This window comes from Rhododendron vialii, chromosome 10a, assembly GCF_030253575.1.
Source record: "Rhododendron vialii isolate Sample 1 chromosome 10a, ASM3025357v1".
NCBI lineage: Eukaryota > Viridiplantae > Streptophyta > Magnoliopsida > Ericales > Ericaceae > Rhododendron > Rhododendron vialii.
In genome coordinates this window covers 39,640,152-39,667,500 of record NC_080566.1, presented here as the reverse complement: position 1 = coordinate 39,667,500, position 27,349 = coordinate 39,640,152, and the positions used below count along the sequence as shown (strand labels likewise).

General features: G+C 41.6%; 1 pseudogene; it reads left to right on the top strand.

Moving 5' to 3' along the window:
- Window positions 1–24,475, top strand: part of LOC131304377 (uncharacterized) — a 25,220-nt pseudogene extending 745 nt beyond the window's left edge.
- Window positions 24,476–27,349: the final 2,874 nt, after the last annotated feature.

The window sequence follows — 27,349 nt, the reverse complement described above, 5'->3', positions numbered from 1 at the left end:
TGGAAAATTCCTAATTGAGCTTCAATCTAATCAAGCAAAGTTTTTCCTTTCCCCTCGCTCTCTCTACATAGAAGTACTCTACTATTTTGTTTCTATTAGGCCACTAGGAAAATTATCATGTGTAGGTGTGTCCATGGCTTATCATATGCTCCTACCTCAACTAACAAGTAAGGTTAAGCCAATAATCACGTAATTAATGGAAACACAACCAACTTTTGAACGTAATTAGGGCCAATGAATAAGAGAGTCTTGTTCAGAAGCCTCCAAAAGCCTAGTTCTTATACCAAGTTAAAGCATCCAACTTTGGCAATGAATTGAGAGGCCGCCTTTACTCGTGTACTAGTCTTTGAGCCTATAATTAACCAATGTGGGTGAATTAAACTAGGGCAGTGGTCTAATCTTGAGGAAGCAATTGGGAAGGAATATTCCACTCAAGAGATTTTAACTGTCTTACTATGATGTTAGTTAGAACCGTTTTACAGAATATAGGGTGTTTACATCATCTCATTTATCTGTTCAAGCATGTGGAAGATCCAATACTGGTCCCAAATAACACCTTCAAGGAAAAACTTTGTTTTTAAATCCACCACAAATTCGAAGCTTGAAGTTTTAAGAGCTTAAATCTCGTGTTTAGACTATTGACATTTTATTGGAGGTATTTATTGTAGTCAAAACTTACTACTGCTTAGTGGCGGAGGGAAGGTAGGCCCAACAAGGGCCGAGCCCCCACTGAATTCTTTTTTTTTTTTTTTGGTAAAGGAAGATTTATTAAGAAACCCAAACCAAAAACAAAGGATCAAGGGTATAACCTTGAGAATCCACAAATACAACAAGGAAAGACAATAGCCTCAAAACAAAACAAGCTACCCATGAAAAGAGAACAAAAAAACTCTATACAAAGAACAAACAAAACCAAGCTTCCCTAGCTTAACAAGACCCACACTTTTCATGGCGCAAAGATGAGCTCGAAACAGCCCCCCTCAGTGATTACATCACTGATCCCCCTTCTCTGAACCGACCAGAGCTCGATGGAGGACGACGGCGACCGGAGAAACTCTCCACCGCTGCCTTCCACGTACGTGACCCTGGTCCAACTCCAACAGTGATGGCTCCAAGAGAAACAGCGAAAGCAGAAAGAGGAAGAGGAGAAGGAAGAACAAAAGCGCAAACAGAGGATGCAGAAAGAACAAGAAGATGAGGAGAAACAAAAGCGCCAAGAAGAAGAACATCAACGAAAACAAAAACAAGCGAACCTCCAGAAAAAACTTGTCCAGTCAACTGCTACTTTCCATCGGCAAGATCATCGCCCGCCGTTGAAAAGTTTCGTGCAGTTTAGGGCGATTGGGGTTAGCGATGGGGAATCAAAAAGGACCGATGATTTGAAGCAAAAGAAGGAGGGGTATAATGAGGGGAAGAATTGGAAAATGAAAGGAATACAAACACTGGTGATTACATCACTGATTACATCATAGGAATAGTACCTATGCATAATTGTGAATTACTATTTTTAGTCTACCTGACACCAACTACTTTGTACAACTACTATGACTTATTAGTTTACAGACACACTTATTATTACATCATTGACTAAAGCTTACTTAACCTACTTAGCTTTGTGTTCCCTTTGATCCTAACCTACTTTGTGTTTGTACCCACTTCGTGTCTAAAAACTTGGTATCAGAGCCATGTTTTCCATTCTAGCTTAAACCCCTTCTGGGAACTTCTTTTCCAACACTACTTCAAATCTTTTCTAAAAGAAAACACTTGAAGTGTATGCTCTGTGGTTGCCTTCTCAGGATCCTCCACATCAGAAACTTCCCTAACTATTTTGGTTAAAGAATTTTGTATCAGTGGGATAAAAGTACCTTGAGACTTTGGCCCTAGAGTTGGCAGTGTGTTTCAGTTTATCTTCCCTAGTATACAGAATTTTATTAATCAAAATTGGTTGAAGATTTTACTTTGAAAAAAAAAAGGTTTGCTGTACTAAGGAAAAAAGGAACCCAGATTTTTATCTAAAGATGAATCATCTGTTTTCTACTTACTCTTCTGCTACCTCGTCTCTTGTTCCTTCACGATCGTCTACCAGTAAAAATTCCTCCGCATCCTCTTCTAATCTTGAATACTTGTATGAGTTTGAATACCTACCTGATGATAGTAAGGTCCCTCTTACTGATCTCCCTTTCTTTAATCCCTATAATGCTTTTGTTAGACCCCAAACCTTTGTAAAGAAATCCGTCACCCAACTTTTCTCCACAAAACGCCCAATTTCTGTAAAAGAGTATGTCCAAGCCTCCAAATTTGATCAATGTTTTATTGCAGCAACATAGGCTGAACAAATTTTACCTTTAGAAATCCCAGTTGATTTGTCTCGTCTTTGGCAACAACAAGGATTTACCCACCTTCACTTTGGAGCCATTAGACTGGCTGTCACTTTCCATGGAAGAAAGGGTTTACCTGTTACTTCCAGACTTGCTCTGGTAGATACCAGGTTTCTACAGTATCAGCACGCATGTATCGCTACAGTCCAAACCACCTTAAATGCTGGAACTGTGATTTTTATCTTTTACCCCAATTTTAACATGCCACTAGCAGATCCTCATTTGCTATCAGCCTTGAAAGTGCAAGTTCAAATTGGTGGTGCCTCCCAAATCTCTACCACATATGCAGCAACCCTTCATTACCAAATGGCCTACTGTCTCCAAAACCATGCTTTTGACATGTCCTTACCTTCCTCCACAGATGAAGCCCTTTTTCTCCCTGTTAACCCACCTCATCAAGCTTCATGTGTCCATGTGCCACGTCAAATTTCCCGTCCTGAGCTTCTCAAGCTTCTCCCAGAGTCTTAGGTTACAGCTTATGAGAAAAATCAAAACAAGCCCATTCCTGTCCAATCATCCAACCCACTTTTCATCACCAAACTTGATGGTACCGTGGAAATCACTTTTCCAAAAGAAACCTCTACCTCATCTTCAACCCATCCTGTTATCTTTCCCTCACGAATAGACATGTTTGTCGATGGTTCTAGACCTGGTCCTCCAATTCAATATTTTCAACCCAGTGGTCTCCCAGTCTACTATTTCAAAAATCTAGAAACAGGTCATTGTTACTTTGATGCCTGTGACTGTGATGACTGTCTAGAGGAGAGTCTTTTAGAAGATGACAAGGACTTTGATGATGATCCATGTCCCCTATGCACATCTCCACCTCTCACTCCTTGTCAATCTCCACCTTCTCCTCAACCTCCATCTGATAATGGTTCTTCGAGTCAACCCAATGGATGTTTCATGTTCACCCTATCCTCTTCCTAGACAGAAGCAGATTTTCCTCCTTTGGACTTCCATAGTTCTCAGGAAAGGACAACCCACCGTTGTAAAATCCCAGATTCTACTACCATTCTCCCTGATGGTAGTACCAAGGCAGTATCAGCAACAGAAGCAGCGATAAATTGGCAGTCAACAAATTCTCTCGCCCAAAATAAAATTCTTCAAAGAATTGCTAACTCCCAGCAAAATTTGGAGAATGTTGTTCATAAGAAGTTATCAACCTTGGAACTTCTTATTAGAGATTTGCAGCAGAAAATTCAGAATGTTCACTAGGAACTTCTCCAGATGGCCTATGCCAACCAAGCAATTTCAGCAGCCTTTTACCAAAAGGATGCTGAAATGAAGCATCTCAAGAACCAGCTTCATTCTCTCCAAACTCAGCAGAATTCTCAACAAAAAAGCCCGTTTGACATGTTCACATCTTCCTCTCAACAAAGTTTGTTTGGGTATCTTCAAATGTTTCAACCTTTACCTATAAATCCTACTTCAGGATTTGGTGAGTCCAATATCTTTGAGAGCTCATCAGCTTTTCTTCCTCCACCAAAAAGACCATCTCCACCAAAAATTTCTTTCCCAAAGCCCCAGATAAAACCTGTTCAACCTCCAACCATTCCGTCTTCATCCTCCACCTTTACACCTGCCCCGACTACTTCCACTTCTTCTCAACCATCAGACCCAAATTCCAAGTCGCCTCAGTTAATGGTCCAGCCAACATCTAGCCCTGCTAAAAATCCAATCTCCACCCTTCTACATACCTTTGCCACTATACCTGAAACCCCATCTCCTGAACCAACCATTGAGTTTGATTCAGATACTGAATCCACAAACTCTATGCCAATTCCTCATGTTTTCATGATGAACCCTGAAAACCCAGAGGAACATGTTGAAGATCCCATCATTGAAGAAGGTCCTGAGTTTGATACACCCCCTGAAATTCCAACCTTTGATTCCTTCTCACATTCCAACATCCATACCCAAGGTTTCTCTTTTGATACCATTTCCCCCTCAAAATGGTTAGATAAACTTTATAAGATTCATGCTTGGTGCATAGCTGCTATGCTTTCACCAAACGCTACACTCAGTGATGTCATTACTAAGTATACAGCAAAATTTCTTGGCCGTCTACGTCAATGGTACTTAGCTCTTGGTGAGTACCGACAGCTGCAGCTTAAGCAACTCCCAACTCTTGATCAATTCATCTCAGTTCTACATACTGAGTTTCTTGGAGACCATAACAATACAAAAGAATTCGTTCGAGAAGAATATCTCAGCATGAAGTGTTGTTCATTCAAAAGAAAAGACTTGGAGATCCATTATGACTGCATGTCTCAGAGATTCTATCTTCTCAACGGCATGGATGATGTCAACCTCAAGCAAGCTTTTCTCAATTCCCTTCCTGAACCATTGGGAAATGATACAGCACGGCTACTTCAAACAAAAGGATTGACGCTGAATGCAACATCGCTTGGCGGAATTTACCAGCACTCTTTGATTGCCTTGAAAAAGTTGTGCAATCACCAGAAATTCCTCAGAACGCTTGAAGAACAGGGAAAACTTCTTGGCAAAGCATGTGACCGGCCTGACCTATCTATAAAATGCAAAGACAAGAAGTGCACTTGCCAACCATCATATCGGAAGACCAAACACTTTCAGAAATGGAAGTTCAGACCTCCTGGCAAGTTTTCAAAGTTTTCCAAATCTGGTAAGTTCTCACGCCAGAAAAAATGGAAATTCTTCAAGAATAAGCAGTTCAAAGGACAGCAAAAGTCTGATCGCTACTACATATGCAGAAAGAAAGGGCACTATGCAAAACAGTGTCCCAATAAAGTAGCACGAGACAAGATGGTGAGCTCTTTGGTTCTCATTGACGATGATCTTGAGGATGCTGATGTCGAATCTCTATTTTCCATTGATGATGAAGCAACAGATGAAACAGTCCTTGCCTTTACGTTTGACGACTCTTGATCAGAATCAGAAGACTCTTCTGAAGATTCTGACTCATTCCCTTATGAAATCCCCTTTGGATTCTCAAACATCATGCTGGCTCAACCCTTAGCCAAGGTCAAAATCTTGCTTGGCAAATATGATAAACCCATACCAGTTATCGCTTTCTTTGATACTGGTGCAGCAGCCTCCATCCTCAACCCTGCAATTCAACCCAGGTCCTACTGGCAGTCCTGTTTCAGACCCTTTACAGCAGCCAATGGAGAAACTTTTGTCATCACTTTGATCAGTAAGCCTATTGTCATCCAACTTTTCCCTGGATACACCATAAAACATCAAGTCTATGGTTCTGATCTCCTAGGAAAAGATTTATTGTTAGGCTTTGATATCCTTCAAAATCCTAGCAAAATCTCCTGGCTCAAAAAAGGCTTGAAATATAAAAATTACCTGTTGTAGGTGGACAAATTCAAGTAGTGCTTTAAATTGCACTAGATTGTAACGGCTTCTCGTGCCTCTTGACCGGAACCCTAATTCGTCGTCGGAACCCCTGATCTGCAAAACAGACAAGGTGTGAGTGCATCTTTGCCTCTCGTGGCAAAGGCCCTCCGATGCCTTTGTTAGTATCTCGTACTGACAATAAACCCTAAATATCAATACGAAGTTACGTATGAGTGCAATGTATTGCGTACCTTTTTCTTCTAGGTTTACCTCATATTTATAGATTTGTGTATGCTTGCTGCCCAAGCATCCCTGTTGCCCTAGGATTCCTATCTCGTATAGGAAACCCTGGATATCAAGGATTCTCGTTTTCCTTATCAATTCATTAGAAAAGAGTCCTTTTAGGATTCTTTTCCATTAATGGCCGAACATCCCATTCTCGTTGGGTATCTTTCTTAGATCCTATATTCTTGGGATCTCATCCCTTACGGGACACCACTGTTTCTGGACTCTTCCAGAGTGTTCCCTCTACTTCAACATCTGATAGGACTTCTCTCCTTATTCGGCCATCTCATGGCCGAACAAACGGCCTGGACCAATCACTTCACATGTAACCGGTCCTTTATCAATTATTTGGACCATTTCCTTCTTAGGAGCTTTCCTCTTGTTCGGCCATCTCATTGCCGAACAAGTTACTTGAATAGTGGCTTCACATGTCACTTTCCTTTTATTTGGTCCAATTACTTCTCATGTTTTCTGAACCAAGACTCCGTACAACCTTCCTAGACCAGCGACTTCTCATGTCTCTGGTCCACATTACCGAATACTATACCATCCCCGATGACTCCCCTTTACAACGTGTTCGGGCCCTCCTTGGACCTGTTCGGGAATACTGTAGACACCCCATTCTGGACCATCCAGATAGCGCTACCTTTTCGGTCTTGTTGTTGCCTCAATGATGATTAAAAGTAGAGAACAGTCCGAGGATGATGGTGTGTTTGAGCTTTGAGCATCCCGAACCTCTTTCAAACCCACTTCAAACCCTTCAAACCAGAGCCAAACAGCCCCAGCAAAACCCAACTAGCTTACGCCAATACCTTGATGACGTACGCCAGTTAACTGCCACGTGTCGATCATCGACCATTGACCTAGTCATCAGTGGCGCACGCCAGTCCATATGTGGCACATGCCAGTAGATCCCAGTCAAATCAACTTTATTCAGCCACATGGACGAGACTTTTGTGCCACCCTGACGTCGGCCACAGTCTCTCTGATGATTACACTCGGCAGGGACGTCCCCCTCTCTCTCCTACACCCCTCATCAACTAGTCCCATGCATTTAATGCATGGGAGGCTCCATCTCTAATTCCAACCAGCCAAACAAGGCCTTGATCCAATTGATCTCAGTCCCTCTCTCCTCTATAAATACCCCCCTTGCATTCATTTGCAAGGGGTTAGCCACATTAAAGAGTGCAATCCTTCTTCTTCTCTCCTCTTGCTCTCTATCTCTCCTCTTCCATTGAAAGAGAAAGGAGGGCAACTCACTTCCCTACACTCCACTGACATCCAGTCACCATACAACCTCCATCTTCAACCTTTAAGCTCAATACCACCTTCAAACCTCAACACAAAAAGGTATACCACCTTTATGTTCCTTGCTATTTTCAACTCCTGAGGGGGACCAGAAAGGCCCAGGCTAGTAAGCAATGCTAGTCCTGGCCTTAAACTGGTAAAATACAACAACCGTGTGAGATGAGACATGGCGCACGCCAGTGCACTTATGCCGTATGCCAGTCATGGCAATACGTGCACTACTGGCGTGGGGATCATGGATCATCCTTTCTCTTAACCTACATTTCTGTCAATCACCTTACAATGCTAATAACCGATTTATTGCTCTCTGTATGTTTAGAGCTGCTTGGTTGTAATAGTTAATGTTTAATCCTTATCTGCTTAAAAAGGCCTCTGGAATCCTTCTGGTCATGTTCCAGAGCCCAGATGATGCAAAGCCAAGCACTGGATCAAGGTCAAACTGGCGCACGGTTATCTAAAACTAGCGTACGGTAATTCGCCTAGAACCCAGTGGCTGGCCCTTGCATCTTAGCTTTGTCTCGGCCTCTTTTCTGTCCCCACGCTGTTTTTCGGGTGTTTTGTTTGTCTTTCGGGGCTAGAAGCCATCTTACCTGTCTATAACTATATATATTCTGTTTTATTAACTGCGTGGTTTGTCCTGGGTGTGCGCTGGTCCCTTTCCAGAGCCAAGAGGATTGCGAACAAGGACTGAGAAGCTAAATAATTGGAGTACGCCAATTTGAGGGTGGCGTGCGCAGGTTGCACTAGCATGCAATGACTCGACCAGTGCATGCTGGAGCGGAGCCTGTTCATGACCTTTCAGGGCAGCGTACTCCAATTTATCCGAGTTGCTCAGTGCTTGTTCTCAATCTATATTTATCATTGCAAGCAAGTCATCCATAAACATTTTATCACATAAATGCAATTTGTTATAGTCTTAATCCCCCTTAACTGTTCCCCCGCCCTAACTGGCTAGAAAAATGATCAAATGAGAGAAAAATGCAAATGTTTTACAAAACAAAATGCCTGAGTAGAGACCGATCTTCGGATTGGGCGAGAGGGGTGCCATAAAACCCTTCCCCTCTCGTAACCTGGCTCCCGAACCTTAGATATCGAAGGTGACGACGGACCGGTCCATGCCTTCTTCAAAATCAAACAAAGCATGGCAAGCGTTTTCGAGTTCGGTTCCTTGGGTATTTCACCGCTAAAACCCGAGTGGTGACTCTGAATTGAGGCGTTTCGCCGCACTTTTCCGAAAAGGGGCCGCTCCCGATTTTATAAACCGAGCATTTTTGGGGCGCGTGCCCACAAATACCTCCCTACAATTGCTCCCCAGCTTTACTCGTTATGTTTTACTCAGATGATGATTAAAGCTCTTAATTTACCGAGCAAATTTATTCTATTCATGCACCTTATTTCATATATCGGTGCAGTTTTTATCATTTAGCCAAGGCAAAAACATTTCTTCGTTTGGCCGGGACAGGCTTTTTAGTCCTAAGCTTTACACGTGTTGATCATTGTATTGCTTACATTAAATGCGGACAGACGTATTTTGGGGAACGGAACACTCAAACGGCGTCTGGGGTGACGTTTCACATACGCCACCCCACTTTTTAGGGTATTTTTGGGTTTTCGTCCCATTTTCAAAACCCCATTCTCTCTCTTAGACTCCCTCTGCAGAAAGTTCAAGCTTACTCGCCATTGAAGCTCTGTTCACCATCTCGAGGCTTCTTCTTTTCTGCTTTAGGGATTCCATCTTCCAATTCGTAAGTCACCATTCTTCCCTTTGCTCCATTTCTCTCGTTGATTGCTTACAGTCGTTTTTAGGGTTTCGCCGTCCACCCCCCCTCCCCCTCTTTCTTTATTTCAAAGAACCAAGATTTTCTGGTTATGGGGAGATTTCAGAGGCATTGTAATACTCCTCAGACCATGTCAAGTTTCAGATCTCGTTACGAGATTCCTGATAACGTGGCTACTGCTTTGGCTCCTGAGGATGCCATCAGTGAAAGTTTTGATTTCGACACCCTTCACATTCCTCTAGTAGCCGTCGTTGAGAGCGGAGTTAGGTTTCCCTTAGCTCCCCTGCTTCGTCAGGTTCTGGCATACTATAGGCTTTCCCCAATGCAGGTCTCTGCCAATTTCTTTCGAGTGGTTATGGGTATAAATGCCCTAAATCAAATGTTAGGGACTGCTTTAGGTTTATATGACATCCACCATTTATACAGCATTTCCAGAACCGGGGATGCCCTCACATATTATTTAAAAAGTAAGGATTCTAGAAAAAAAACTTGTCCTCGAACTCCCTGATTCTGCTCGAGGGGATGATGATGACTTTCTGATTGTTACGGGCAACTTCGAACCCAGAGATGAGGATGGCCAAGTGATTGGTTTTCATGCTCCTCACATATTCGGGAGCCCACGTTAGTGCTTTCCTCCTAATCCATATGTCCTTCTTTTTCAGAAAAAGCCTTCTCATTCTTCTATTAATTTGTGCATTGTGTTATGTTACAGCTTCAAACATCAATCGAGGCCATAATATCATAACCCATCAAGTTCATGTAGCTGATATCAGACGTGTACTTGCTTTCAACGGTGAAGGGACATACCTTTCAGGCCGAGCAAGGGCAGCTCAGGTACTGCTTAGTTACAAAGCTTCATACGGTGGTTTCATTGATCGGTGTACCCGCGCAGCCAACAATACTGTTTTAGCTGGTCCTTCAAGACCGTTCCCCGAGCAAGAAGAAAGACGTTCTCAAACACCTCCAGTTCCTGACGAGCCAATTCCTCTCGCCGAAGAGGCTTCTAGTTCCACATCCAGCTCTTCATCTAGCTGTTACACCCCTTTACCTCCAGAAATGAACCGACCAATTGACCTCGGGAGCCTTCTTACCATTCCTGGTCGGGGTCGTAACGTTGCTCGGAGCCAAAGTGGTTCTCAAGGTCATGGTCGTCGTGCCTAGATTCAAACTGATGCTCCTCCAGGATTCTCCCCAAAAGAAATTGAAGCCCTCCACCGAGAAAAATGTCAGCGAGTGGAGGAATCTCAGGAAAGGCCCCCACAAGCCTCTTCATCTCCAGCTCCTACATGGGCTCCTTCTTTCACTCACGGGAATCGAGCTATCACTGCTCGGGATAGTGTTGAGTCTGAAGATACTGCTCTTGCTCTGTCTCAAGCCTTTCTGCTACCTGGAGATATGCAGAAAGAAGTGTCAAGCTCTCCTGACAACCTTCTGAGCTCATTCATGTCTCATAATGCCAAGGTAAAATTTCCCGTTGTAATTCATATCTTTTGGTTTTTGTGTTTAACTGTTTGGATGTTTCAGGTAATGCAAAAAATGGTGGCTATGGCCCAGAAGCTCAGCTAGTCCGAACCCTAACGTGCCAAGCTTGTAAGTGAAAACACCAAACTTCAACGCACTATTATTAGGCTCGAGAGGGAGAGGAACCAAGCCCTGGGGATAGCTGATGGGCTAAAAGGCAAGCTGAAGGGGGCGGAAGACAGTCTGAACCAATCTTTGAAAGAACTAGAGGAGAGCCAGAACGAAGCCAAAGCTGCATTCGAGGGGGATACAATGAAGGAATTAAAGTAGCTACGGAAAGCTACAATAACCAAATGCCTGGGATACAAGATCAGATTTGGGTTGCCTCTTGGACAGCTTGTCTTGCAAAAGCTGGGATACCTGAATCATCTCCCCTCTGGACCAACATTGAATTACCAAGTTCAGCTGCTGGTCCTGAGGAAGACATAACGGAGGAGGGAGATGAAGAGCAAGATGTTCACACGTCCGAACAACCTGCTGCTAATGTTGAACCAGGTGATGACGTTACCAACCCTGGCCAGAAGGAAGTCAGTGGTGGTCATCCTGAAGGAGAAAATGCCATGGAGGATACTACTGCACCAGCGGCTCCTGCAACCGTTCAAGATCTTACTGAAGACGAATGAGTATAATTTTCTTTGACAAACAAATCGTAGCCATCTAAATAGTTTGAATTTGCATGACACAAGTTCCAAACTTGGTTTATCATAGGTGTTTTGGTGGCCATATGTGGCCTTGTATGGCTTTTGAATACTGTTTGATACCCCGTCTTCTTCCCTGGGTGCAAATTCAGCTAAGTATTTCGTACTTATTTAAGTTTCTCGTACTTTATTTAAGTTTCTCGTACTTGTATGTATGCCAAGTGTTTCGTACTTGAACTATATTTGCATTGTCTCGTATGCATCCCAAGTTTTAATTCGTGCTTGGATATATGCCTAAGTTTATTCGTATTGTAAGCAATCAAACTACATTTCTCGTATGTACACCTTCAATTCAAAAGAAAACCAATTCGTATGGGACCAGTCTCTGCTCCCCAAGATGAAGGATGGTTGAAAAAGAAGTGGCAGACTTCATATTCTAGTACCCAGAATAAAATTTTTTGAAAGAAGAACATTCCATTATTCAGAATTGAAGTTTAAAACTCAAGGGGGCGTTACTCGTACCCCTTGCAACTAATAAAACACAAGAGAGTTTTGTTCGTAACCCTCACACAATCACGATGTGCATAAAGAAAAACATATTCAAATAAAGAACTTTCTCAAATTGTGGACATTCCAAGGTCTTGGCACTGGGTTCCCGTCCAGGTCTGCCAATCGATAAGCCCCAATGCCCACGATTTCAGTAACTCGATATGGGCCTTCCCAATTAGCTCACAACTTTCCCTTATTGGCGACCTTAGTGTTGCCGAGCACCTTTCGAAGCACAAGGTCTCCGACACCAAACTCTCGTGGGTGTACATTCTTGTTGTAACTTTTTATTAACTGCTCTTGGCATGAGGCCAAATGCACCAAGGCCCGCTCTCTTCGTTCCTCGGCAAGATCTAATTCAATCTCCAGGGCTCTGTTATTTCCTCCACTTTCAACCAAAATGGTTCTGTTGGTCGGCAGACCGATTTCTAATGGAATAACGGCCTCTGTTCCATATGCTAATGAAGAGGGGGTCTCTCCCGTAGACCTCCTAGACGTTGTTCGGTATGCCCATAAACTAACGGCAATTCGTCAGGCCACTTCCCTTTTGCTTCATCCAACCTTTTCTTGATCCCGTCAAGAATTGTTTTGTTGGAAGCTTCTGCCTGTCCGTTACTTTGAGGGTAGGCTGGGGTAGAGTAGTCGTTCCTTATTCCATACTGGGCAGAGAATGCTTTGAACTTTTTCTGAAATTGGGATCCATTATCTATAATCAATGAATAAAGAACCCCATACCGAGTAATTTGCTTTTCCATTCGAACCTCTCTATCATAGGTTCAGTTATTTTAGTCAAAGGTTCCGTCTCAATCCATTTGGTGAAATAATCTGTTGCTACCAACAAAAATCTCCTATTTCCTGTTGCTTTGTGGAGCGGACCTACGATATCCATGCCCCATTGGGCAAATGGCCAAGGACTCGTTAGTGGTACCAAATCTTCTGCTGGCATTCGTATCATAGGTGAGAATTTCTGACACTTCTCACAAATTTTTACGTATACCTTAGCATCTTCTTGCATGTACGGCCACCAGTAACCTTGGGTGATTGCTCGATGGGCTATAGACCTGCCCCCAGCATGGCTTACACATGTTCCCTCGTGAATCTCGTGGAGGAACTTTTGCACCATTTCAAGATGTACGCAAAGCAAATAGGGACCTATAAAAGACTTTCTATACAATTTTCCTTCTGAGGATAACCAAAACCTAGCAGATTTGGTTCTTATCTTATGAGCCTCCTTTTTGTCTGAAGGGAGTATTTCGTCTCGTAAAAACTCCACAATTGGGTCCATCCAACTTGGTCCCTGGTTCACGTCCAAGACCATCTCCACGCTTCTCCCAATGCTCGGTTCAGTCAGATACTCTACTGCTACCTTTCTTTTAAACTCAGTTGGTACAGTTGCAGCTAGCCATGCTAACGAATCTGCGTGAGCATTCTTTCCAGAACTTATCTGCTCAATATACACCCTTTCGAAGGTATCAAGCAGATCTCTTGCTGCCTGTACATAGGCCGCCATCTTTTCGCTCCGGGTTTCATATTGCCCAGACAATTGATGGATTACAAGCTGTGAATCACAATATACCCTAACCCGTTCTGCTTTTAGGGTTTTTGCACTTCTCAAGCCAGCTAAGAGTGCCTCATACTCTACCACGTTATTTGATGCATTGAATCCTAGCCGAACAGATAGTTCTAACATTGACCCTTCAGGGGGTAAAAGCACAACCCCGATTCCTGATCCAGTGTTACAAACCGACCCGTCAAGGAACAGCTTCCATTCCTGGGGATCTTGTTCGGCTGGGGCCTGTTTCTCCTTTAGGGGTAGTTTTGTTTTCTGCTCCTTTCTCGTAGGAGGCAAAGGTGCTACTGTGGGTGAGAATTCTGCCACAAAATCAGCCAACACTTAGCCTTTGATTGCTGTGCGCGGCTGATAATCGATGTCATATTGGCTCAACTCAACGGACCAAGTTGAGATCCTTCCCGAGAAGTCTGCTTTTCGTAGCAATGATTTCAATGGGAACTCAGTATAAACTATAACTTTATGGCTCTGGAAATAATGTGACAATTTTCTGGTTGTTGTTCTTAATGCCAGGACTAATTTCTCGAGGAGCAAATATCTTGTTTCTGCATCTAATAACGTTTTGCTCACATAATAGACTGGAATTTGCTCGGATCCCTTATTTCTCAAGAGAACTGCACTCACAGCATGCTCAGAAACGGCTAAGTACAAAACTAGGGACTCACCTGGTTCCGGAGTTGAAAGAAGGGGAGGAGAAGCCAAATATCCCTTCAGATCCTGGAAGGCTTGTTCACACTCTGCTCCCCACTTGAATCCTTCCTTTTTCTTCAACAGCTAAAAGAAAAGTCTGCACTTGTCGTTTGACCGGCTAATAAATCGATTAAAAGCCACTGCCATCCCAGTCAACCGTTGGACTTCTTTCGTTGTTCGAGGACTCTGCAGATTCTGTAGGGCCTTTATCTGGTCGGGATTCGCCTCAATCCCTCTTATGGTTACAAGGTGGCCCAAAAACTTTCCAGAACCGACTCCAAACGCACATTTCGAGGTGTTGAGTCTCAGTTTGTACTTTCTCAAGATTTCAAAAACCTCTTTCAAATCTGCTATATGGCCTTGCCCAGTTTTACTCTTTACTACCATGTCGTCTATGTAAACCTCCATAGTTTTGCCAAGCAGTTTTTTGAACATGATGGTTGCCAATCGTTGATATGTTGCCCCTGCATTCTTCAATCCAAGAGGCATGACATTGTAATAGTATAGCCCTCGTGGTGTAATAAAAAAGGTCTTCTCTCGATCAGGCCTGAACATGGCAATTTGATGATATCCTCGATATGCATCGAGGAAACTCATTCGTTCGTATCCTGCAGTTACATCAACTAACTGGTCTATCCTTGGAAGAGGGAAACTGTCCTTTGGGCATGACTTGTTTAAATCTGTGAAGTCTACACAAACACGCCATTTTCCATACTTTTTCTTGACAACAACAGTATTGGATAGCCATTCTGGATAGTAAACTTCCCTTATTGCCTTGGCTTCCAACAAACGGTCTACTTCTTCAATTACAGCGTCAACGTGTTGTATGGCTGCCCTTCTTTTCTTTTGAATGACTGGCTTATGCTGTGGATCTACATTCAGATGATGACAGATGATGACAGATAACGTCTGCATCCACCCCAGGCATTTCCTCTGGTGTCCAGGCAAATACGTCGACGTAAGTCTTTAGGAAACTTATCGATTCGGCCTCTTCCTCTGCTAGCAACGATTCCCCAATTAAAAAATACCTATCAGGATCAGTCTCGTTGATCTGTATTTTTTTCAAACCCTCAACTACCCTCTCGGCTGGGTCCTTTCCGATATCCTCGATGGTCGGCTGATCTGGGATTTCCACTGTATTGACATGGTGGGCGTTATGGATTCTTTTATGATGGATACTAAACATTGTTGAGCTACCTTTTGGTTACCCTTGATCTTTTCAATCCCATTGGATCCTGGGAATTTTACCATTTGATGGAAAGTAGAAGAGACTGCCCTCATCTTGTGTAACCATGTCCTCCCTATAATCACGTTATAGGAGGACGGTACATCCACCACCAGGAAGTCAGTTCGTAGTACCATTGTCCCAGCCCGAATAGGTAAAGCTACCTTTCCTAATGGCCAAACTGCTCTTACTCCAAATCCAACCAAAGGGGTTACTGATTGTACCAAATCTTCTTGAGTTAGTCCCAACTTTTTGAATGCATCGTAGTACAGTACTTCGGTACAACTCCCTGAGTCCACCAGGATTCTTTCCATATCATATTCCCCAACTCGTAGGGTTATGACTAAAGCATCATTGTGAGGTACCTGGACTCCTCCCAGATTTTCATTTGTAAAAACTATGCCCTCGTTGCATGCTTCTTCGTTACGCCATTTTTTCTTTCCCAACTGCATCACATGTTGGTCATGTTTAATCTGTCTCTGAAGCAATCTCACCTCATTTCTCGTATAAGGTTTGGCCAATCCATGTATCATATGGATTACTCCCTTTGGATTCTGTTCGTAATCCAATTCCATTGTTTTTTCTTTATCCTTGGGATTTTCTTAGATAAATTCTTTGAGATAACCTCGTGAAACCAAATCATCAAGGTGTCTTTTAAACATCTCACAATCCTCAGTCATATGGCCCCAATCCTTATGGTAGTTGTAGTGCTGATTCGTAGCACGTTTTGCATCTTTATTCCCACCTAAAGTTGGAGGCCATTTGAAATAAGGTTGATTCTTTATTCGATAAAGAATCCTGTAGATGGGTTCTTTCCAGACTGTGTTTATTGAGAAGAAAGACTTGGGATCCGGAGCTTGTTTATCCTTGTACAATTCTTTCTTTGCCTGCCCATAGTCTTTCCTCTCTCGGTAAGTTTTGGGTTCTGGCTTGTCTGCTTTCTTTACAGGCCCCTTTACTTGCTCGGCGGCTACCTTACCATCCTCCCGAAGAATGTCATCCTCGTTTCTGGCGTGCTGCTCAATTCGCTCCATCAATTTTGTCAGTGTCTGCACTAGACTCATGTTCAGGGACTTACGCAGCTCCCCCCGAACAGGCAAACCTGTCTTGAACGTGGCTATCACGTATTCCTCACTGCAACCTTCAATCTCGTTGAAGGTTTTCCAGTACTTTTTTGCATAGTTCCTAATCGGCTCGTCCTCGCCTTGCTTCATAAAGGAAAGGCTCTCAAAAGTTTTTGGAGCTTTTCTGCTTGTCAAAAACCGTGCAGTAAATTCTTCGGCCAACTGCACCCATGTTCGGATGGAACGTGAACCCAACCTATGAAACCAAAACAAAGCTACCTTCCCTAAACTTGACGGGAACATCTTGCACATAATTGCATCATCTCCTTCATGCATAAACATTGCCTACTGGTAATGCTGTATATGTGCCACGGGATCAGCATCTGTCTCGTAGAGGATGAACGTTCCGTGTTTCACTCTGGTCGGCAACTTAGCCTCCTATAACTTTTTTGCAAAAGGGGAGGATGCAATATTCTTAAGTGCTTTCTGTGCTGCCTCTCGTGCAGTCATGGTTTCATCCTCTGGTCCTTTCTTTTCGTTGGGTCTAGTTCTTTTCCAATCGGAATCAAGTCTTTCGTACCTGTCCCTATGATGTTTCCTATTCCCTTCCTCCTCAGGGGTAGAACTTCGACCTCTGCTTCTCCTCCTTCTTGGAGAAACCCTCCTTCGTTCCAGTGTTCGGCTCTTGCTCCTCTCTTTTCGTGGAGAAGCTTTATGTCTCCTTGGGGTTGGACTTCTGCTTCTGCTCCTTCTTCCTCGTGAAGGAGCTTTTCTGTATTGTATCATAGCATACCCACTGCCTCTAGAATTTCTTCGAGACAGTCCGGAATCCTCCGGATGTTCCCTGATTCCCTCTAGTTCTCTGATCTCATGTTCTCATTTTTTAATCAGACGAGCATACTCCTCGATTTCTTGCCTCTTTTTATCAAAAACGTCTTCGCTACGGTGCACACTCCTAGAGCGTGCAACTTATTCATCCCTTCGATGGGATTTACTCCTTCTCGTGGATCTCAAAGCCATCTTTCCCTCTCTATTTTTGGAGTTATCGTGGACGGTAAGGGGGCGGCCCTTACTCGTGGTCCTCCTGTGTCCGCCTTCAGGCTTTCTCGGAGCCCCAGGCAGTGATTTATCCCTTCCTCCATCTAGCACATTCTTTGGGTCGTGCGGTGTTGCTGGATCTACTTCCAACATGGTCGTATTTCAAAGGGAACTCTTTCGTTTCCCACAGACGGCGCCAATTGTAGGTGGACAAATTCAAGTAGTGCTTAGAATTGCACTAGATTGTAACGGCTTCTCGTGCCTCTTGACCGGAACCCTAATTCGTCGTCGGAACCCCTGATCTGCAAAACAGACAAGGTGTGAGTGCACCTTTGCCTCTCGTGGCAAAGGCCCTCCAATGCCTTTGTTAGTATCTCGTACTGACAATAAACCCTAAATATCAATAGGAAGTTACGTATGAGTGCAATGTATTGCGTACCTTTTTCCTCTAGGTTTACCTCATATTTATAGATTTGTGTATGCTTGCTGCCCAAGCATCCCTGTTGCCCTAGGATTCCTATCTCGTAAAGAAAACCCTGGATATCAAGGATTCTCGTTTTCCTTATCAATTCATTAGAAAAGAGTCCTTTTAGGATTCTTTTCCATTAATGGATTCTTTTCCATTAATGGCCGAACATCCTATTCTCGTTGGGTATCTTTCTTAGATCCTATATTCTTGGGATCTCATCCCTTACAGGACACCACTATTTCTGGACTCTTCCAGAGTGTTCCCTCTACTTCAACATCTGATAGGACTTCTCTCCTTGTTCGACCATCTCATGGCCGAACAAACGGCCTGGACCAATCACTTCATATGTAACCGGTCCTTTATCAATTATTTGGACCATTTCCTTCTTAGGAGCTTTCCTCTTGTTCGGCCATCTCATTGCCGAACAAGTTACTTGAATAGTGGCTTCACATGTCACTTTCTTTTTATTTGGTCCAATTACTTCTCATGTTTTCTGAACCAAGACTCCGTACAACCTTCCTGGACCAGCGACTTCTCATGTCTCTGGTCCACATTACCGAATACTATACCATCCCCGATGACTCCCCTTTACAACGTGTTCGGGCCCTCCTTGGACCTGTTCGGGAATACCTCCCTACACCTGTTACCTTGGACCACTCAACCCAACCTCTTTTCCATAGAAACTTTCTCCTCCATCAAAGAAGTCATAATCCAAACTTCTTGTGTAGAATCCCATTCTCAGTTCCTCACCAAATGTTCCAATCCTCTTTGGAAAAATCCAGACTTCTTCATTTCTCTTCCCTTTAAGAAAAATGAAGATATCAACCCCACAAAAGCTACCCATCATGGAATGAACTTAGAACATTACCAGTTTGCTCTTCAAGAGCTCCAGTAACTTCAGTCAGAAGGTTTAATTGAGCCCACAACCTCTCAGTGGGCGTGTGAAGCATTTTATGTGAACAAAAGGACAGGACAGATAAGAGGAAAGCTCTGCCTGGTTATCAATTACCAGCCTCTTAATCATTTTCTGTAGGATAACAAATTCCCTCTTTCTCGGAGAAGTGTTCTTTTTGCAAACTTGCCTAAACCACAAATTTTCTCAAAGTTTGACTTGAAAGCAGGTTTTGGCAGCTGGGCATCCATCCAGATGATCGTCCCAAAACTGGTTTCTGCATTCCAGATCACCATTTTCAATGGTCAGTCATGCCTTTTGGATTAAAAACAGCCCCATCTTTGTTTCAAAAGGCCATGATTCTAGTATTTGCTCCCATTCTATCCTCAGCCCTTGTTTACATTGATGACATCCTACTTTTTTCTCCAGATATTGAGTCTCATGTTGTCTTACTACAAATTTTCCATTCCCTCGTCCAAACCCATGGTATAATGCTCTCAGAGAAAAAGATGTTCCTTGCTTAACCAGAAATTGATTTTTTAGGGATGCATATCTCTAAAGGTCAATATACCCTCCAGCCTCATATAGCCTCCCAACTTGACCATTTTCCAGATGAAAATCTCACAGTCAAACAAGTTCAACAGTTCCTTGGAATTGTTAACTATATGGCTGATTTCATTCCTAGCCTTGCCCAATACCGTACTCCTCTTTCAGCTCTCCTAAAGAAAAGTCCTCCTCCTTGGTCAGTCCATTGTACCAAAGCTGTCACAGACCTCAAAGCCATATCCAAAACCCTTCTTCCATTAATCATACCTTCCGATGGGAAAAGAGTTCTTCAAACAGATGCCTCTGATCTATATTGGGGAGCAATTCTTTTGGAAGAAAATTCAGAACAGAAGCGCAAAATTTGTGGATACAAGAGTGGTTCTTTCTCTCCAGCAGAACTTTATTACCACTCTACTTACAAAGAAATTCTGGCAATCAAAAGGAGTATTGAGAAGTTTGAATTTCATCTAATCGGTCATCATTTTCTCATTGAGACTGATATGATGAGTTTTCCCAGCATGCTCAAGTTTAAACAGAAACACCTTCCAAAGGCACAGTTGCTCAGATGGGCAAATTGGTTTTCCAATTGGAGTTCTGAAGCTGTCCACATAAAGGGAAAAACAAATGTCCTCCCAGATTTTCTGTCAAGGCTCAAAAAAGAAATCAACCAGTTTTCCAAAACAAAACCATATTCATTTGTTCCTGGTTGTTTTCCCATGATTTCCTGTTTCCACCCAGTTAATCTTCCTATCCACCTCCAGTGTCATATTGTGGAATTAACCCTTCTCTCCAGGTGTGTCCAAATGTGTCAAAACCTTCAACATCTCTGTATTTTCAAATATGGTCTTGATGAAGGTCCCATAAAAGGTCTACCCTTCCATCCTGTCTATCCTTTTCTCACCCAGTTTGAAGTGTCCTACCATAATGTCTTTTATTTCAAAAAAGAAGCCTTTCTCCTCTTATGGTATTTAGTTGATGTGTATACTATAAGTGTCAGTTTCAATAAATCAGCAGTATTGGTGTATCTAGCACAAGCAGCGTTCAATCGAGTCCAACCCCGAGAAGATTTCTTTTTGAAATTTCTCTTGCTCTTTGGCAACATACCCTACTGGCAACAGCAGGTCAGAAGAATCCCCACTGGTGCAGATGAAGACCTCCAATTTGCTTTTTAGTCAACTCGCAACAACAGATGTCTTCCTAATCCAGATGGTTCTCTCACTTGGCGAAAGGAGTATCACACTATATTTCTTTCAGCATATCAAGAGTCTCCGAGCATTGAGATCCACAGTGGAAATTATTTGGTCATGACTCAAACAATGTGTTCACTCAATGGATTAACACCTACAGACGTTCCCTCATCTCTCCTCCATTATGAGTCTGCAAACTGGAAATTCAATGATACTTATCCGGAAGAATGGCGCCAAAATATCCGCTATCTTTTGGAACAGCATCACTTGACTAAAGATTATTCTGGAAGCAATGGTTCAGATAATCTAGAGTGAAAACCATGTGCTCATACCAACTGTCTCTTTTGTGTGGTGTATATTTACTTTTGTAATAAAGTGTGGTAGTGTTGTCCTCTTTTCCAGAGAGGGTGAAATAATTGGTGTTTACTATTGGTAGTAGTTGTATAATTGGTGTACGAAGTTAGAAAGGTGTAAGCTTTAGTCAATGATGTAATAGTAAGTGTGTCTGTAAACTAATAAGTCATAGTAGTTGTACAAAGTAGTTGGTGTCAGGTAGACTAAAAATTGTAATTCACAATTATGCATAGGTACTATTCCTATGATGTAATCAGTGATGTAATCACCAGTGTTTGTATTCCCTCCTTACGCCTATAAAGGGAGGGCTCCGCTTATTGTAATACCCAAGTCAGTTGAAGTTAATAAAATCAGTGTCTTCTTAAATATATCTCCTTAGCTTTGTGTTCCCTTTGATCCTAATCTACTTTGTGTTTGTACCCACTTCGTGTCTGAAAACTTGGACTGAGAGACATTCTGGAAAATTTTGAAATTTCTGGCCCTCCATATATGGTAGATTGAGGCAGCCATTATAATATAAAAAACTCTGCTCTTAAGAGCCGTCCCTTTCACATGATCTACAACCCATGCTATCTCTTCATCCAAACCCCTTTGTCGTCTTCTAAAACCACATTTAGCCTGAAGATTCATCCAGATCCAGTAAGAAACAGGACACTCAAAAAACAAGTGTGAGTGTGATTCCCCACATGTGTTATAGAGAATACATTGGTTTGAAGAGATTACACCCCAAGTAATTAATCTGTCTTTTGTTGCTAACCTCCCTTTAAAAGTCAGCCATTGGATAATAGCCCACCTGGGAATGTACTTAGGATACCAAACCAAATAGAATCGGTTGACGAGTTCTAATAGTATTCCATGCCGAGGAGGTACTATATATCCCATTTTGCACTGGGAGTCCAAATAAGCTTGTCTTCCCTTTGAGAGTTTGGATACAGAGTAGGAGTGTGAGCAATAATTTCTCTAGATACAGCATTCCTTTGTCTTGGCCATTTCCAAGCTCCTTGGTGGATAATAGAATCCAATTTAGCAGAGAGCGACCTGCCCAGATTATATACAACTCTTTCCCCAAATTTCCTATATAAAGGCCCCAATGGATGCCAATGATCCAGCCATACAATTTCCCCACTGAAATCTGTTTTTATTATTATTTAAATTTCTTATTTTGCCTCATAATTATTGGAATTTGTCTCACATTGGTTAATTATCTCCTCCAAAACTAGTATATGAGCCTGGGCGGCCTCTCCACTCTTTGCCAATTGGTTTGGAGTTGGATGCTTTAACATGGAATCAAAGCTAGGGTTTCGAAAAATTTGTTCCCCCTTATCTGTGCCATAAGTGCACCATTGTTTGTTGTGATCCAAATGTTATGGATCATTTGTTTACCTCTCCACGTGCGAGTCAGGGGTCACACGTGTGGGGGAGTGTTGGAATTTGTCCCACATTGGTTAATTATCTCTTCCAAAACTAGTATATGAGCCTGAGCGGTCTCTCCACTCTTTGCCAATTGGTTTGAAGTTGGATGCTTTAACAATAATTATCTTTCACGAATTGTTGTCTTTTTTATCATTCTACTAATATATTTTGTATATCATTTCATTCTCAACTTTTATTTCAAGTATTAGAATGATTTCACCACACTAGCAAACTAAGATGTCCAATGCCAAAATAGCCACCACTTACTATTTGAAACTCTGGTGAAAAATGTTCAAATTTCAAAAGTGGCCAAACTACGAGCTATATGCATTATACTAAAGCAATTATTTAGAGTTTTGACAGTTGTTTTGGTTCCTTCTCTCGGTCGATAGGACCCATAATGCAATTCGAATTTGGAGATTTAGGAATAAAATTCGAAAAAAGATATTCTTTCTAATTGGAACAAGATTGCTAAACGTATGTTTTGAATTTCTCTTAGACTTGATTTGCTAAGACAATTCAACCAATTGGTGTATTCTTTCCAATCCTCCTCCGCCCATACTTCCAATTATTGGTGACTTGATGGGTTCTTTTATTGTTGTTGTATGGAAGTTACTTTCTTAATAAATGTGTCAAACTTTGTTTATTATTTTTAGCACAAATCTTTTTTTATTTATTTAATATTTCTAGCATTGCTTATTCTGGGTTTTTTGGTTGAAATGTGTCTAAAAGGTCCCCCCACTAATACTGATTTTTGGCTCGGCCACTGCTGGTACTACTACCTTTTCAATGCTTCAGTTTGCTTCCGTTTAATTAAAGTTGTTTAGATTTTGCTTACACTAAAGCTAGTGTTAGTAATTGTTTAGCTTTTAATCCCCTAATTCATTCTTCTCTATTTTCCATTGGTTGGCTACAGGTGCCTGACATAATTGACAATGCATATGTAATTGTTGAATTTGAGAATAGTTCTCGAGGCATGCTCGATCTTTGTATGTTTGTTGAAGGACGTAAAAATGAGCAAGAAATATCAGTTGTTGGTGACACAGGAAAGGTCTTCTCTCTCTCTCTCTCTCTCTCTCTCTCTCTCTCTCTCTCTCTCTCTCTCTCGCGTTCATGAGCCAGTTGTGCATGCATCCTAACTAGACATTTTATCTATGATTTATGCATTTTTTTTAAGTACTTACCTAAGTTTGTTTGTATTTTTGCAAGATAGAAGACAATAATCAAAAAGATCCATCGGAAAAAAAAAGTGCAAAAAAACATTTATTCAAAAGGAATCATTCTTTACTTGGATGAAATTCGTTTGAACCTCGCCTTTCACTTTCTTCACTTTAATCCTAGTCAGATATGGTGTGCAATTGTTTTACGTGGAAGTTGTTACATTATATGCAACACAAGCCCAAAATACAAAGAAATGCAACCTGTAGATCTTGCTAATGCCACAATTTTGTCTAACACATTAATACCAATTTATATTACCTGTTGCTACACATTTTGCATGATTTGGATATTGGGGCTAGTCTTGATTTGAATTTTATGTTGCTTAACAGGGAGAGGCCTTTGTTCCAGAGAGCATTGTGCGCTTAGGAACCGGCTAAAGGGAAGAGAAGGTGTCAAAACTGTAAAAGCTGAGGGTGATCGAATTAAGTGGGTTCTACTACTTTCCATCATTCAACCGTGAATAAAATCTTTTGGTTATGCAAGTTATCTTTTTCCCTGTACCCCCTAACATGATTGCCCAATAATTTGCTTATCAGATACGAGGGGTTGCATCATGGTTCTAGCTATTTGGAGCACCTCAACTTTTTGTCCACAATTAGAGCTCAAGCTGTACAAGCTCCTGCCGTGGATCTACACGATGGTTTGGTTTCAGTTGCTATTGGAGTCGCCGCACAAGTCTCATTAGAGCTAGGCCGATTTGTTACAATGGAAGAAGTGATGAATAACTACTAATTCGTGCGTCTTTTGACTGATATCTTCATGGGTGGTTGTGCTTGTTTTTCCTCTTTTGTTGTACACCAAAGAATAAAGGGAATTATGTGAAATGGTTTTGGCCACCAAGAAAACATGTTAATATGGTGAACTCTTGGCTTAAACCTTTGTCCGAACATGGTGAGCTTTTGATATGTGTAAACCAAGTTCACACAATATCAGTTGGTTTCTTGCCAGCATTTGGTGTTGATTCTCAGGTGGTGTTTTACCGGTATGCCTGTGATCCGTTTAATCTTTGTTTCTATTTTTTAAAGATTAATAAAATTCTTTTGTTCAACAAAAAAAAAATATCGGTAATTTATCCACTAGATACTGAAGGCTGAAGCTTAAGATTTGGGACACAAATATCGAGAGAATGTTTTAAAAAATGCATTTTTCTTTTGTTATAGCTTGCTTGGTTGTCATTTATCTTTCCTTGTCAAATTTTATGTTTTTTAGACATTATGTGCCTAATTAGTTACTTCCTTCATCTGGAATTAGGAAAACAATGTTACAACACAATACCAAACTTTTAAGATTCTTGCAATGAGAAACACTCAACATCTTGACTGAAAGGTGGCATTGTTTCCTAGGTCATATTTGCTCTGTTAAAGCTAGACCTTATTGTCTAAAATTCAAAATATGTTAGTATTGTTGGAGGAGCGCAGTGGCCTGCCACATGTGAATCAAGCAGTTTATTGTCTATTGATTGATTGACAACCAATTAAGTAAAACACACAGAGTAGTTTGAGTGAAAGTGTAAGCAGAAGATTTACAGGAACCCGTCCCAATCTTTTATTGCACCAACAATACAAGAAAACACTTAGGCCCCATTTGATAACCATATTAGCTCTTGGGATTGGATTACCAATCCCATGGGACTATTAATATTGTGTTTGGTAACCCAAAATGAGCTGGGATTATTAGTCCTTAGGACTAGCAAGGTGGGTATTAGGGGGTTTTCATAATACCTTCTTGCAGTTGGTATTCACAATCCGGGCCTTGTGAATCCAATCGGTGATCGGCCAAAATACCAAAATACCACAGATGTTGATGGCTTCCCCCAATCAGCGATTGGCCACATGTGGGATATGAAAACAACATTTCGTGATGAAGAAGAACAAAGAAGGAAAATAGAAAAACAAAATTGTCACCGGAAAAATAGATTGATCACCACCACCACCATAGGAGAAAAAGATCACCCCCACTAAAACACACACAAAATATGTATGTATATGTGCAGATCGAGAGAGAGAGAGACCTTGATTATGAGCTTGGTTGGGTCATCGTCTTCGTCTTTATTGTCTTTGTAATATCCGCTTGGTTGGGTTTTTCTATGTGGGTGTGGGGGTGTGTGGGCTGAGTGAGAGTGAGAGAGAGAGAGAGAGAGAGGAGCAATAGTGCGTGTGTGTGCTGGCTTTTTTATTGTGGGTATTGTATTTTTTTTTTTTTTTGTGCTTGTGTTATTTATTTTTTTGGGGAGGAGGGCAAGAACGGAAATTAAACTATCAATCAAATCCCATCCCATATGAAACAAATACGATATTAATAATTTCATCATCTAATCTCATCCCAAACAAATATACTCATTACCAATCTCTTCTCATTACCAATCTCAATCTCATCTCCTTACGAATCTCACTCATCTATCACTGTTATCAAAACGAAGCCTTAGAGTACTAGACAGAACACCCTTCCGCCATAGACTCGAAAATGCATTGCCTATAAAGGGCTACAATCAATACCCGTTAGGATACATTTTTCCACTTGTGCTCACGTACCATTAGAGCATATACAATATAGGCTATATAGGTATCCTACATCTTTGACCGTCTCTTTTAAGGACGAGACTCCTATTCCAGCACAATTTAGTTGGTGTCGATATAGCTAGGGATGTAGGGATCCTTACTATTCCCCAAAATTCTGTTAAGTCTCACCCGCCTGTTGTTTTTACTCCCCGCGAGGTCTTGAGAGGCAAGACCCTCTATTCTATGGGACTCCCTAACGGGTTACACTACTATACCCGGATTGGGTTGTTCTCTTACTCCAGAAACTCCTCAAACTATTCAGCTAGTATTCTGTATTCCTTTACAATTGTTGGAATAAGAGTCTCATCCTTAAAAAAGACGGTCAAAGATGTAGGATACCTATATAGCCTATCTTGTAGGTGGTCTGGTGGTACGTGAGCACAAGTGGAAATGTATCCTAACGGGGAAACTAAGAATAATGTACCCTAAAATTCATCAACTTTACCATCCTATCGCGCTGTAAATGTTCTAACCACTGCGTTACCCCTCTCCAAGCAGTCAAGCATACGGGAATGGGTATGGACCTTCTGAAAGGAACGCCCTACAAGTCTATAAAAAAAAAGGAAAGTTAGAACTTTACAACATACATATGAACATGCCACATGCCAAGAAACACAATTAGTATATATCACACCTTCAGCCATGAATTCTAATAATATCATGCACAAGAATAAATGAATTATAATACTATCATGCACACAATTAGTATAAAAATGAGTTCATGCCGCTTTGAGGCTGCAAACACAATCAATTTCATGGCTTAGGGGCATAAAATATTCTGGCTTGTACACATGGCACAGATAGTTTCATCTTGAAACTGAATGTACAAACTCAGTCATGCACATAGGTTGTCAAACCTCCCACGGAAGTTACCCAAGAAGGCCCAATACGAAGCTTTTAAGTTTAAACTACGAAAAGATTTCATGTTTTCCAAAAATTGAAGTTTGCTTCATAACTCGTGGATCCACCAAATGCTTGCATCTAACAGCAGAAAAACAAGATTCAGGGAAAGCTGAATAGTCATGACTTTGGCATAGAGAAGGGTGGTCTTCTTTGAAATATTGTTCTTAGTTTAAATCCTCAAATTTTCTGATTTAGTGAAAACACAATCTATCAATGTAGTTGTAGGCAAAGGGCAAATGACAAGGTCTCTCAATAAAAGAGAGGAAATCCGAAGAATTGAATAATGTGATGTTTTAACATATTGCAGGATACATCGCATCAAACTCACCTACAATGCAGTAATTCATTACTATGTGTATATCACTACATGATTTTTGTAGCCATTCCAAAATTAATCAATCCAACATGAAAATACCACAAGCAATGCACCCCCACATA